This window comes from Octopus sinensis, linkage group LG11 (assembly GCF_006345805.1).
Source record: "Octopus sinensis linkage group LG11, ASM634580v1, whole genome shotgun sequence".
Lineage (NCBI taxonomy): Eukaryota > Metazoa > Mollusca > Cephalopoda > Octopoda > Octopodidae > Octopus > Octopus sinensis.
In genome coordinates this window covers 24,208,215-24,222,438 of record NC_043007.1, presented here as the reverse complement: position 1 = coordinate 24,222,438, position 14,224 = coordinate 24,208,215, and the positions used below count along the sequence as shown (strand labels likewise).

General features: G+C 38.7%; 1 protein-coding gene across 1 annotated transcript in view; it reads left to right on the top strand.

Annotated features, from left to right (window-relative positions):
* LOC115217390 (formin-like protein 18) overlaps positions 1-14,224 on the top strand; it is a 67,632-nt gene that overhangs the window by 10,311 nt on the left and 43,097 nt on the right. The gene's annotated exons all lie outside the window — the stretch shown is intronic.

Below are 14,224 nucleotides of genomic sequence, written 5' to 3'. Positions count from 1 at the left end.
TGGTATCCTGTTCAGAAGAATTGTCTTTCATCACTGTGTCTCTGTGATGAAACCATTCATCATCATAATCATCACATCATCATCATCATCATCATTGGCAGAGTTTATTGAAGCTGATTTTCTATGGTCGGATGCCCTTCCTGTGACTAACTCTAACCTGTTTCCAAACAAGGTAGTATTTGCCAGTGGCCAGACTTGTTTTTGTGGACTATTGAAAACAAAGGACACAGCTTGTATGACTGTGGCACTTACAACTATCATGTAATGTCAAGACAAGGAGGCAGAAACACAAACACACACACACACACACATACACACACATGCAAACATAGATACATACATATGACAGGTTTCTTTCAGTTTCTGTCTACTAAATCTACTTATAAGTTTATAGCAGAAGACACTTGCCCAAGGTGCCATGTAATGGGATTGAACCCAAGACCATATAGTTGTGCATCAAACTTCTAAACCACACAGCCACATCTGTGTCTACGCCATGCTTGTACCTATAATTCCATTATATTTATTAATTTTTGACATTTTTGCACATTGGTGGTAACCTTCATTCTTGTTTCTTTACTGCCCACAAGGGGCTAAACATAGAGGGGACAAATAAGGACAGACAAAGGGAATAAGTCGATTACATCGACCACAGTGTATAACTGGTACTTGATTTATCGACCCCGAAAAGATGAAAGGCAAAGTTGACCTCGGTGGAATTTGAACTCAGAACATGCCAGCAGATGAAATACCGGTAAGCATTTCGCCCATCGCGTTAACATTCCTGCCAGCTCGCTGCCTTACCTTCATTCTAAACGATAAGCTATTCATTTAATCAGATGAGGTGCATCTAGGACTACATTATCTAATGTGTCCTTCCTTACTGTTGTTTAAGCCCAGGTCCATTTAAATCTCACAGACTTATGAGCAAAGTTATTCCAGCTGTGACAATTCTGTCTTATATTCAGACATATCATACCAAAAAGCTATATTTTTCAAATGTATCTTCTTTTAACAGAGTACCATGTGATTTGAAGGAAATTTGACTGCTATCTTTAGCAGGTTGAGTAGTCACATTGAAGCTCCCTTGACAGCCCATAACAATTCTCGCCGTTCCCACTAAACCCCCACACCTTCAGAACTCTCTCAGTAACTCTGTAACTACAAAACTGAACACCATGAAGTCCCCTCCACTTCACTCCAGATAGGGGTATCTTTACTATTTATGAAAAAGCATATGACTACAAAATCTACCCCATCTTAAAAAGTAACCCCCTCACTACCCCACTGTCCCACTTCACCTTTGAGGAGTATCTTTACTTAAGAATATATGAAATAAAATAAAAAAAAAAGACCCTTGTTACTTGCACTCCAGATCCTCCCTTCTCCCCAACAGCTGTGGTGTCTGTCTGTCTACCAAATTTAGATATATTTCTAAATATACTTGTTTCATTCTCTGCTGATTATCTCTGACTTCTTATTCTGGAAGTATTAAACCCTCTTCAACACTACAGGGGTGTAGATTCAGGACATTTATGGGTGTACATTATGTGTGTGTGTTTGTGTGTGTGTGTGTGTGTGTGTGTGTATCATCATCATCATCATCATGTATATATATCTTTAATATGACGTATATACAAATACAAGTGTGTGTGTATACATATATATATATATATATACAAATATATATACATACATATATATATATATATATAATATATATATATATGATGTATATATATATATATATATATATATATGATGTATATATATATATATATGATGTATATACAAATACAAGCGTGTATATGTGTTTATATATATATATATTATATATATATATATATATATATATATATATATATATATATGTATGTGTGTGTGTATGTGTATACATACACACACACACACACACATATATATGCATTTGTGTGTGTGTGTGTGTGTGTATGTGACTTTGTCTTTTTTTATTGTGATAGTATTTGTGCAGAGCAGACACAAATTGGATTTTGTTCTACTTCACACAGTTGCCACAATTTTTCAGTTTGGTTTTTATGTGTTTGTTTTATTTATTCGTAGCACTTTCTTCTCAGTATTTGGGATAAACATGTATGCGTGTGTGTATATGTATGTATGTATGTATATGTGTGTATATACATATATGTACATATATGTGTGTATGTATGTATATATACATATATATATATATTATATATATATATATTATATATATATATATATAGATATATATATATATATATATACATATATATATACACACACACACACATATATATATATATATATATTATATTAAATTAGAGATAAAACCACTATTAGGCAAATTAAACAGTGAAAATCATAAGCCAATACATAGAAATAAAATTAATAAAAAATATAAAATATATATGTATGTATATGTATATATATGTATATGTGTGTGTGTGTGTGTATACACATACATATTGTAGGCATGGCTCTGTGGTTAAGAAGCTTGCTTCCTAACCATATGGTCTTGGGTTCAGTCTTACTGTATGACACTATGGCAAGTGTCTTCTGCTATTGCTCTGGAGCTGACGAGAGGGTTGGTAGGCAGAAATTCAAGGAAGCTCATTATATGTATGTACGCGTGTGTGTGTGTGTGTTTACATCCTTGTCTTTACATCTTGTGATGGTTTTGAACAAGTATCACCATCATACAAGCGATCTTTGTCTCCAGTCCTCACTTGGAAATAGGTGAGGATTGGTGACAGGCTGTAGAAAAACCTGCCTCAAACTCCTTTTGGCCGCATGCAAGTATGGGAAAGTGCACATCAAATGATGTTGATGGTTTCTTCATTTGCTGCTGACTTCTATAAGTTTTTGCTTTCTCAGGAATATTGATTCATGCTGTTTATTTTGATTTAATTTTGTCTTTACTTTTATTTTGTTTGCAGACAAAATGGTGGTGTTTAGTTACATCGCTCAACATTCATCATCATCATCATCATCATCATCATCTTCATTCAATGTTCGCTTTTCTATGCTTGCATGGGTCAAACAGAATTTGTTGAGGTAGGTTTTCTGTGACCAGACAACCTCAGTTTCTAAGCAAAGTGATGTCCTCTTCCATGAAAAACATGCCAGACATGCTTTTCATGGAGTACTGGAAACGAACAAGTCTGCTTCTATAATGGTGATGCTTACTTATGACCATCATGTGATGTCTAGACAAAGGTACACATGCACGCACACACACACGATGGCTTCTTTCAGTTTCCATCTATCAAATCTATTCACAAGATTTAGATCAGCCTGGGGTTATAGAAAAAGACACTTACCAAATGTGCCATGCAATGGGATTAAACCCAAGATCACGTAGTTGTGAAGCAAGCTTCTTTTCTACACAACTATCTTTGCACCATGTTTGCCTTTTGTAATCCGATGTATTGTAATAAAATAAATTCCAATTAGGAGTGACTTAATCTCAGGGAGTAGACTTAATCTGTTGCCTCATTTAAAACTACTCTATAGCCTGTATGTGTTTTAGTGGAATCTTCTCCATTACAAGCATTTGAGTCAGTGGTCCAGTCTGAGAATACCTTCTTCCTGTTAATGACAGGGACCCTGAAAATGGGAGAACGTTTCAGTCAATTATATATATATACTCTTACTCTTTTACTTGTTTCAGTCATTTGACTGCAGCCATGCTGGAGCACCGCCTTTAATCGAGCAACTCAACCCTGGGACTTATTCTTTTGTAAGCCCAGTACCTATTCTATCGGTCTCTTTTGCTGAACTGCTAAGTAACGGGAACATAAACACACCAGCATCGGTTGTCAAGCAATGCTATGGAGACAAACACAGACACACAAACACACACACGCATATATATATATATACATATATACAACAGGCTTCTTTCAGTTTCCGTCTACCAAATCCACTCACAAGGCTTTGGTCGGCCCGAGGCTATAAGTAGAAGACACTTGCCCAAGGTGCCGCGCAGTGGGACTGAACCCAGAACCATGTGGTTGGTAAAAAAGCTACTTACCACACAGCCACTCCTGCGCCTATATATGTGACCATCTGCCACTTTAGGAAGGCTTTTTTCCTCTGTCCTCAACACTGGGCTGTCCGTCCTCTTCCGGATCTTCTTTGGTTTGAAGTGTCTTTGATGCTTCTGTAACTTTGTTGTTTTCTAGGTGTGTTGGCCTCATGCAAGTCCATTTTACCTCTGCAAAGAGGTGGTCCATTTTAGTCTGGCCTCTGTACTTTGATCTATCCAACATGGAGGGGCCATACCTGTAGTGTGTTCTCTGCTGGCATAGCTCTGAGGGTCATTGAGGCACACAAGCCACCACAATGCAACAAGGGCTGCACCTTGTGGTGGATAAGCAACACTACGGAAAAAAATAGAAAAAAATAAACGTGTAGAAAATGCTGTGGTGGGGAAATATGGTCGTCATCATCATCATCATCATCATCATCATCATCCATGTTCTAATGGGTTGGACTGTTTGACAGGTGCTGGCCAGTTGGAGAGCTGCACCAGGACACAATTGTCTGTTTTGGCATGCTTTCTGTGACTGGATGCCCTTCCTAATGCCAGCCACTTTACAGAGTGTACTGGGTGCTTTTTATGTGGCACCAGCACCAATGCTACTATGTGGTACCAGCACTGGTGCCTCTTGTATGCTGCTGGCAGGAGTGCTTTTTAAGTGGTACCAGCATGAGTCTTTTTATGTGGCACCAGCATGGGTATTTTTTGTGTGGCACTGGCTTTTACAGGGCACCAGCATGTAAAAGGTGTTAAAAAAAGGTATTTATATTTATTTCTTTATTGCCCACTGGGGGCTAAACATGGAAGGGACAAACAAGGACAGACAAAGGGATTAAGTCGATACTTATTTAATTGACCCTGAAAGGATGAAAGGCAAAGTCAACCTCGGTGGAATTTGAACTCAGAACTTAGCAGCAGATGAAATACCATTAAGCATTTCACCCGGCATTCTAACGAGTCTGCCAGCTTGCCATCCTGAAAGCATTTATATTCTTTTTATGGGAAAAACAAGCCAAATCAATATTAGTAGGAATTTTAATCAAAGCAAAAAAAAAAAAAGAAAAAATGGTAGTTTTAATGGATTATTAAGAGAAAGGAAGGAACCCACAAATTCCAGGGTCAGTAATTGTAACAATAAAGGGATATATATTCACAGGTTAATTTAAAAGGGCTTGGGATTTAGATTTGTAAAACAGTTAAAATAATGAGGTTTGAGGAAAATAAGTTGAGAATTTCTCGATGTAATTTAGTGTGGTGTTTATACAATTAATTACGTAAAAGTAATTAGAAGCTAGTAACTGGTAAAGTGTGTGGTGAGTGACACAGAAATAAAAAAGCTGACAACTTTAAGTTAAAATACGTATATAAAAAATAGATTGGAGTTCAGTTAAAGAGTTCTAGCATTAAAACATATGTGTGAAAGAAATTTGAGGGAACATTTTAAACTAATTTATAAGCGAGAGAAGTTTGTATTTGCTTATATATGGCATTGAAAGAAATAGCTAGAGTTTTTATGTTTGGATTAGAATGAAGAGTGAAAAAATTATGGGAGGTTATTAAGGGGGTAAAAAACACTAGAGTAATATATATATATATATACATGCCTACTTGCACATATATAAATCAGAAGTAATTAACTCCGTTAATTACTTTACTGGCAGTAATGAAAAAAATAGACATGCACACACATATATGCATTCATACACACATAGATGTATATGAATATAAGCTACAAGTAAACAGAATATTGAAAGATGGATAAATGTATATGGAAAATATATGTGAGGAAATAGCTTTAAGCTAATTTGATAGATGAGAAACTTATGCTGTTTACTTATATTAGGTGCTGAAAGTGATAGTTAGATGTTCGTCTTCAGATTCAAGATGGAACATATGGGAGGCAAATAACAGAGATAAGTGATAGAGTGTTGAAATATATGTATGTGTATATATGTATATATATATCATCACCATCATTGTCGTCGTTTAATGTTCGCTTTCCATGCTGGCATGGGTTGGATGGTTTGACAGAAAACTGGTAAGACAGGAGGCTTTTTTCATGCCACCGACACATGATGGTTTGACTGAGAACTGGTAAGACAGGAGGCTGTACCAAGCTCCAATCTGATTTGGCAAGGTTTCTACAGCCAACCACTCCAAGAGCCAGTCAGGTGGCACTGGCATCAATCACACTCAAATGGTGCTTTTTTCATGCCACCGACACATGATGGTTTGACTGAGAACTGGTAAGACAGGAGGCTGTACCAAGCTCCAATCTGATTTGGCAAGGTTTCTACAGCCAACCACTCCAAGAGCCAGTCAGGTGGCACTGGCATCAATCACACTCAAATGGTGCTTTTTTCATGCCACCGACACAGGATGGTTTGACTGAGAACTGGTAAGACAGGAGGCTGTACCAAGCTCCAATCTGATTTGGCAAGGTTTCTACAGCCAACCACTCCAAGAGCCAGTCAGGTGGCACTGGCATCAATCACACTCAAATGGTGCTTTTTTCATGCCACCGACACATGATGGTTTGACTGAGAACTGGTAAGACAGGAGACTGTACCAAGCTCCAATCTGATTTGGCAAGGTTTCTACAGCCAACCACTCCAAGAGCCAGTCAGGTGGCACTGGCATCAATCACACTCAAATGGTGCTTTTTTCATGCCACCGACACATGATGGTTTGACTGAGAACTGGTAAGACAGGAGGCTGTACCAAGCTCCAATCTGATTTGGCAAGTTTTCTACAGCCAACCACTCCAAGAGCCAGTCAGGTGGCACTGGCATCAGTCACACTCGAATGGTGCTTTTTTTCGTGTCACCGACACAGGATGGTTTGACTGAGAACTGGTAAGACAGGAGGCTGTACCAAGCTCCAATCGGATTTGGCAAGGTTTCTACAGCCAACCATTCCAAGAGCCAGTCAGGTGGCACTGGCATCGGTCACACTCAAATGGTGCTTTTTTCATGCCACCGACACAGGATGGTTTGACTGAGAACTGGTAAGACAGGAGGCTGTACCAAGCTCCAATCTGATTTGGCAAGTTTTCTACAGCCAACCACTCCAAGAGCCAGTCAGGTGGCACTGGCATCAATCACACTCAAATGGTGCTTTTTTCATGCTACCGACACAGGATGGTTTGACTGAGAACTGGTAAGACAGGAGGCTGTACCAAGCTCCAATCTGATTTGGCAAGTTTTCTACAGCCAACCACTCCAAGAGCCAGTCAGGTGGCACTGGCATCAATCACACTCAAATGGTGCTTTTTTCATGCTACCGACACAGGATGGTTTGACTGAGAACTGGTAAGACAGGAGGCTGTACCAAGCTCCAATCTGATTTGGCAAGGTTTCTACAGCCAACCATTCCAAGAGCCAGTCATGCGGCACTGACATCAGCCACACTTGAATGGTGCTTTTTTCATGCCACCGACACAGGATGGTTTGACTGAGAACTGGCAAGACAGGAGGCTGTACCAAGCTCCAATCTGATTTGGCAAGGTTTCTACAGCCAACCATTCCAAGAGCCAGTCAGGTGGCACTGGCATCGGTCACGACTATGATTTCACTTGGTTCAACAGATCTTCACAAGCATGGTATATTGCCCAACAGTTGAAGGGAGCTTTTAAACGGGCCAGTTATGCGACACTAACATCAGCCATGACTATGATCTCACTTGGCTTGTCAGGTTTTCTCAAGTATAGTATATCTCCAAAGGTCTCAGTCACTTGTCATTGCCTCTGTGAGGCCCAACGTTCGAAGTTTGTGCTTCACCACCTCATTCTGTGTCTACCTCTTCCACAGGTTCCTTCCATTTATAGGGTGTGACACTTCTTCACACAGCTGTCCTCATCCATATGTGTATATATATATATATGTTGCAAGTAGCATGAGTTCTGAATGTTGGGCCTCATGTTTTGGGTTTAGTCATATTGTGTTGCACCTTGGGCAAGTAACTTCTACCATGACCCCAAACCAACTAATGCTGTATAAGTGAATTTGGTTGATGGAGACTGTGTGGAAACCCATCATGTGTGAGTGTGTGTGTGTGTGTTTGTCTGTGTGTGTATATATATTTATTTCATTTTTTTTTATTTCATCTAGTTTCAGCTCATGTGCTGTGGCCATGCTGGGGCACCACCATATATATATATATATAGGGAGAGGAGAAAGACACACACACATATATATATATATATATATATATATATATGTACACAGACATACATATACATACCTAGACACACACACACACACATATATATGTTCATATATGTGTGTGTTTGTGTTGCATTTGTGTGCCCCGCCTACTACTTGGCAACCATTGTTGGCTTGTTTACATTCCTGTAACTTAGTGGCTCAATTGAATAATTTCCAGATTAAAAAACAATAATTATAGGGGGCAATTTGTTCAGTTAAAACTCCTTCTTGGTGGTGCCCATCCCTGCATGGCCACAGTCAAAATGACTGAAAGAAGTAAAAGATACACACATTCACACTCTCTCTCTCTCTCTCTCTCTCTCTCTCTTTCTGTATACATGCAAGCAAATATAATTATACTTGTGAACTTAGACAAAAGCATGTATATTGCTTTGACTGAATAAGACTTAGTGTAAATAACTAATCAATAAATAATGGTAGACCAGGAAACAAACATGCGATCATTTAATAAACTAATGGAGACTGGAATAAATATTCATGCACATGCCTGAACTTGCATAAACACATATACCCATACATCCTTATGTGTGTATATGTGTATATACATACTTATACACACGCACACACATGCACACACAATTACTTAAGAATTCAAATACTGTTGAAAAAAATAAGAAACTAGATCAAAATAATTTTATGCTGGTATGAAAACAGTCATTTTTAGTGTAAATTGTGTATTAGGATCTTGTTGAAGAGAATTTCAAAGCTCTCACTGGTGCAAACTTTTTTGCTTTCTATATGCTTTTCCTCTGAAAAGAATATTCTGTTTTATGTTTATTGGCTTTAGGGCACTGTCATGCCTTTGGGTGTCAGAAGTGAAAGTAGAGAAATCTGACGTCAGACGTCAACTTCGTGTATTTACGTCGTCTTTCGTTTATTTACGCCGTTTATTTACGTACCACTGAAATGCAAGTAAAAGCTTGTATGTATGTATGTATGTATGTATGTATATATATATATACATACATACATACATACATACATACATACAAGCTTTTACTTGCATTTCAGTGGTACGTAAATAAACGGCGTAAATAAACGAAAGACGACGTAAATACACGAAGTTGACGTCTGACGTCAGATTTCTCTACTTTCACTTCTGACACCCAAAGGCATGACAGTGCCGGCTTTAGTTCTTCATATCCCAAATAATGTGGGAAAATGAAGTGCCATTTCTTCTATGAAGATTTCAAAACCTGTGTGTATGTTAGCTGAAATGGATTTTAAATTCATTAAGTAAACCTGGTAAGGGAGGTACTTAATGTTGATTTTATCATCATCATCATCATCATTTAACGTCCGCTTTCCATGCTAGCATGGGCTGGATGATTTGACTGAGGACTAGCGAACCAGATGGCTGCGCCAGGCTCCAATCTGATCTGGCAGAGTTTCTACAGCTGGATGCCCTTCTGCCCTTCCTAACGCCAACCACTCCGAGAGTGTAGTGGGTGCTTTTAAAGTGCCACCGGCACGGGGGCCAGTCTGGCAGTACTGGCAATGGCCACGCTCAAAAATGGTGTTTTTTACATGCCAACTGCACAGGAGTCAGTCCAGCAGCACTGGCAATGACCTCGCTCGAATGTTTTGTTCACGTGCCACCGGCACAAGTGTCAATGAGGCGACGCTGACAACGATCACGCTCAAAAGGTGCTCTTTACGTGCCAGACAGCTGCTCTGGCAGTGATCCCGCTTGGATGGAGCTGTTAGCGCTCCACTGGCATGGGTGCCAGTCATCGAATTTGGTTCAATTTCGATTTTATATGAATTTCAAAACCTGTATTGGAGTGTTAACCCTTACACAAACCCATTTTTATCCTTTGGGAAGAGGTAATGTATATCAGTCTGGCCCCTGTCATTTAACCTGTCCAATATAAGAGGCCCTATGAGGAACATGCACTTTGTTGGTAAAGATCTCAGGGTCATTGAGACATATAAGTCACCACACCAAAACAAGAACTGGACCTTGTAGTGGATATATATATATATATATGTGTGTGTGTATGAGTGGGGGGAACATAAATCTGTACTCCTGGGGCTTCATGAATCCAAAAGAAACTTCCTAAACTCTTAGCCATGCCTACTTCTTTACATTCACACCGACACACATCATTATTCTTTGTTCTTACATAAATGCTTATCTCTTCTTTTACTTCTAAATTGAATCTCAATAAATATCCTGAATCAATGAGAATGTTTTGTATGGTTGCCTGGCCTGTTAAAAATAGCAGTTAAATCTTCAAATCACTGACAGCGAGCTGGCAGAAACGCTAGCACATCGGGCAAAATGCTTAGCGGCATTTCGTCTGCCGTTACGTTCTGAGTTCAAATTCCGCCGAGGTCGACTTTGCCTTTCATCCTTTCGGGGATCGATAAATTAAGTACCAGTTATGCACTGGGGTCGATGTAATCTACTTAACCCCTTTGTCTGTCCTTGTTTGTCCCCTCTATGTTTAGCCCCTTGTGGGCAATAAAGAAATAAAAAAATTTTTTAATCACAGGATATTTTGGATAGTCTAGGCTTAGCTTTGTATCAGGGAGAAACAAAAACAAAAAAAAGAGCAGGATGGAGAAAACTGGAGCACTTTTGATCATAGGTATTTTCTTTTTATTGCTGTGTCAAGATGAAGGGAAATATCCATGACCCTTTTCAGAGTCCCTTGAAACTGTTACGCTTTTACTCGTTTCAGTTATGTGACTGTGGCCATACTGGAGCACTGCCTTTAGTCGATCAAATCGACCCCAGGACTTATTCTTTGTAATCCTAGTACTTATTCTATCGGTCTCTTTTGCCGAACTGCTAAGTTACGAGGACGTAAACACACCAGCATCGGTTGTCAAGTGATGATGGGGGACAAACGCAGACACACATGCACACACACACACACACACACACATATATATATATTTATATATGTGTATATATATATATATATACATATATACGATGGGCTTCTTTCAGTTTCTGTTTACCAAATCCACTCGCAAGGCTTTGGTCGGCCCGAGGCTATAGTAGAAGACACTTGCCCAAGGTGCCACGCAGTGGGACTGAACCCGGAACCATGTGGTTCGTAAGCAAGCTACTTAGCACACAGCCACAAAAATAGAGACGTAATCCAAATACATACAACAAAATGAATTTCAGTAAAAATGCCCTAGAACCGCATAGTGATATTAATCCTTTAGCATTCAGATTATTCTGTCAAATGTAATGCTTATTTATTCATATTGTTTTGCATTAATTATGCACTATCTTATAGCTTTGAGATTTCACTGATGTGATTGTTTGTTTTTACAATGACATTGTAGGGCAGGTGTAAGGGGCCAATTCCTGGCTGGTTTGAATGTAATGTAGGTAGAATATTTGGGCCGGATATATATATAATAATATAATGAAATTATTGTATACAGTGCTCAGGTGCTCCACAACTTGTCAAAAGTGCGTATAAAGCATAATGCAGTAATGTACAAATGTCTGGGAAGTGAACAGTGTATGAGTCAGATACATGCTTGTGTGTGTATGGAGGGAAGAAAATCAGGTGTAGTGTTGGCGAATCTCAGGAAGCATGGAAGTTTTGAAGGATGCAGTGCTCTGAGACCAGTTTAACTGCTAACGGGTTAACCTGGATGATTGATTAAGTCAACCACCTCAGTAGACTACAGTGAGAATTGAACTTAAAATCCATAACAAATGCTGCAAGACATCTGTCTCCCGTCCTATGTACAAAAACACAGGACAAAATAACAACAATATCAATGAATATCAAATTGCTAACACTGAATCCTTACAAAAACTTCTAATTCTGTGCTAGATTATAGCTCAGTCTAGGTCTGGGTGTGTTAGAAGCTGATGTTGCTAAAATGTAACATTTGCTAAGATATCTGTCAATATTTATATTTGATAAAAATGTTATCTTTCAATTATAGAACTCATCAGACCACACATGTCACATGGTGGCCTTCACCTACAAAACAAACAAATGAAGGACAGAAACACTTACCACAGAAGCAAATCTCAAGCTTCTTTTTTTTTCCTTTTTTTTCTTCCTTTTTTTTTTTTTTGCTTAATCAGTGGAGGAAATGCATAACTTATCAAGGCCTCAATGGCTTGGTGCATCAGGGAAAGGGTAGGGGGCACTAGGTCATTAAAACTCAAAGCATCTGCTGGGAGGAAAGGAGGAAGTTATCTTCAGACCAGAGACCTGGCCTAGGTGCCTGCAAAAGAGTAGACTCTGCTAAAGGCACCCAAGGACCAGATGGTGGCATTAAACCAGATGATAAAACAGAGTCTTTCAAACATGTGCTCTACCTCTGGTGGTGAATTTGCCATTAAAAGGGAGACAATATCATCTCTTTTAAACGAAGTTGCATGTGTAATTTTTAATTTTTTTTCTTACTCAAACTAAAGTAAAATCCCTAAATTTATGGGGTTTTTTGTCATTGGTAACCGCTCTTTTAGAATCATCAGCACAGCATAACTTGAGGCACAAATTAATTAGACTAAATTGAACATTCTATGAAGTTTCATAAAAAGGAGAGAAGATGGATGATAGTTTAAAGTTTTAAAAATATTTTTCATTTTTTTGTTTCTTCATCTTAGATCATTAATTGTTTAGGGTCTGTTACTGCAAAACATGAGTAGCTCATATAGCAGGCCCAGTTTCTGTCGGCCAAATTTTACTCACAAGTCTTCTGTCGATTTGAGGTTATATTTGAAGAAAAAGTAACAATGAAGTGAGCCACATACCCTCATGGTCGTGCTTTCTGCATTGATAATAGCTAGCTATTGAAACTCTCCTTTCGTACTGACTCTTTAACATTACAGGTAAGAAGCTTGCCTCCCAACCAGTGGTCTTAGGTTCAGTTCCAATGTGCAGCACCTTGGACAAGTGTTTTCTATTGTAGCCCAGGTTAACCAAAGCTTTTTGAGTGGACTTGGCAGATAGAAACTGAAAGAAGCCCATCATACGTATATGTGTATATATATATATCTTTGTGGATGTGTCCTTTGTGTTTATGAACCACTACTGCTTTATAACTGGTGTTGGTTTGCTTACATTCCTATAACTTAGTGCTTCAGTAAAAGAGACTGACAGAATAAGTACCAGACTTTAAAAATAGATACTGGGGTTGATCTGGGTTGATCACCTCTTCAAGGTGATGCCCCAGCATTGCCACAGTTCAATTACTGAAACAAATTGAAGAGTGTAGGCAATTTGACTCAGCACCACATGATTTAATGTCGGTGTGTAAATGCTCACATGTATCTATACATATATTCTATAACTAAAAAAATTGTTAAAATAAGATACAGCAATCTACTGTTAGACATCCTGGTTGTGACTAAAGGTTTTTATTTATACCTATTTCTTTATTACCCACAAGGGGCTAAACATAGAGGGGACAAACAAGGACAGACATAGGTATTAAGTCGATTACATCGACCCCAGTGCATAACTGGTACTTAATTTATCGACCCCAAAAGGATGAAAAGCAAAGTCGACCTCGGCGGAATTTGAACTCACAACGTAATGGCAGCCGAAATACCTATTTTTTTATTACCCACAAGGGGCTAAACACAGAGGGGACAAACAAGGACAGACATAGGTATTAAGTCGATTACATCGACCCCAGTGCATAACTGGTACTTAATTTATCGACCCCGAAAGGATGAAAGGCAAAGTCGACCTCGGCGGAATTTGAACTCACAACGTAACAGCAGCCGAAATACCGCTAAGCATTTCGCCCGACGTGCTAACGTTTCTGCCAGCTCGTCGCCTTAAATTTATTTATACCATCGATTTGTTAACTGTATATTAGACACACGCATTCACACACACACACACGCAGCTGTATTTTTGTTCTCTTATCGGATTGGTGTTTTGTCACAAGTACAGCCAGCTTGTGAGCAAGTCATGAAAATAAACTTCAAAATTGTTATAATTTGAAACTCTCTACT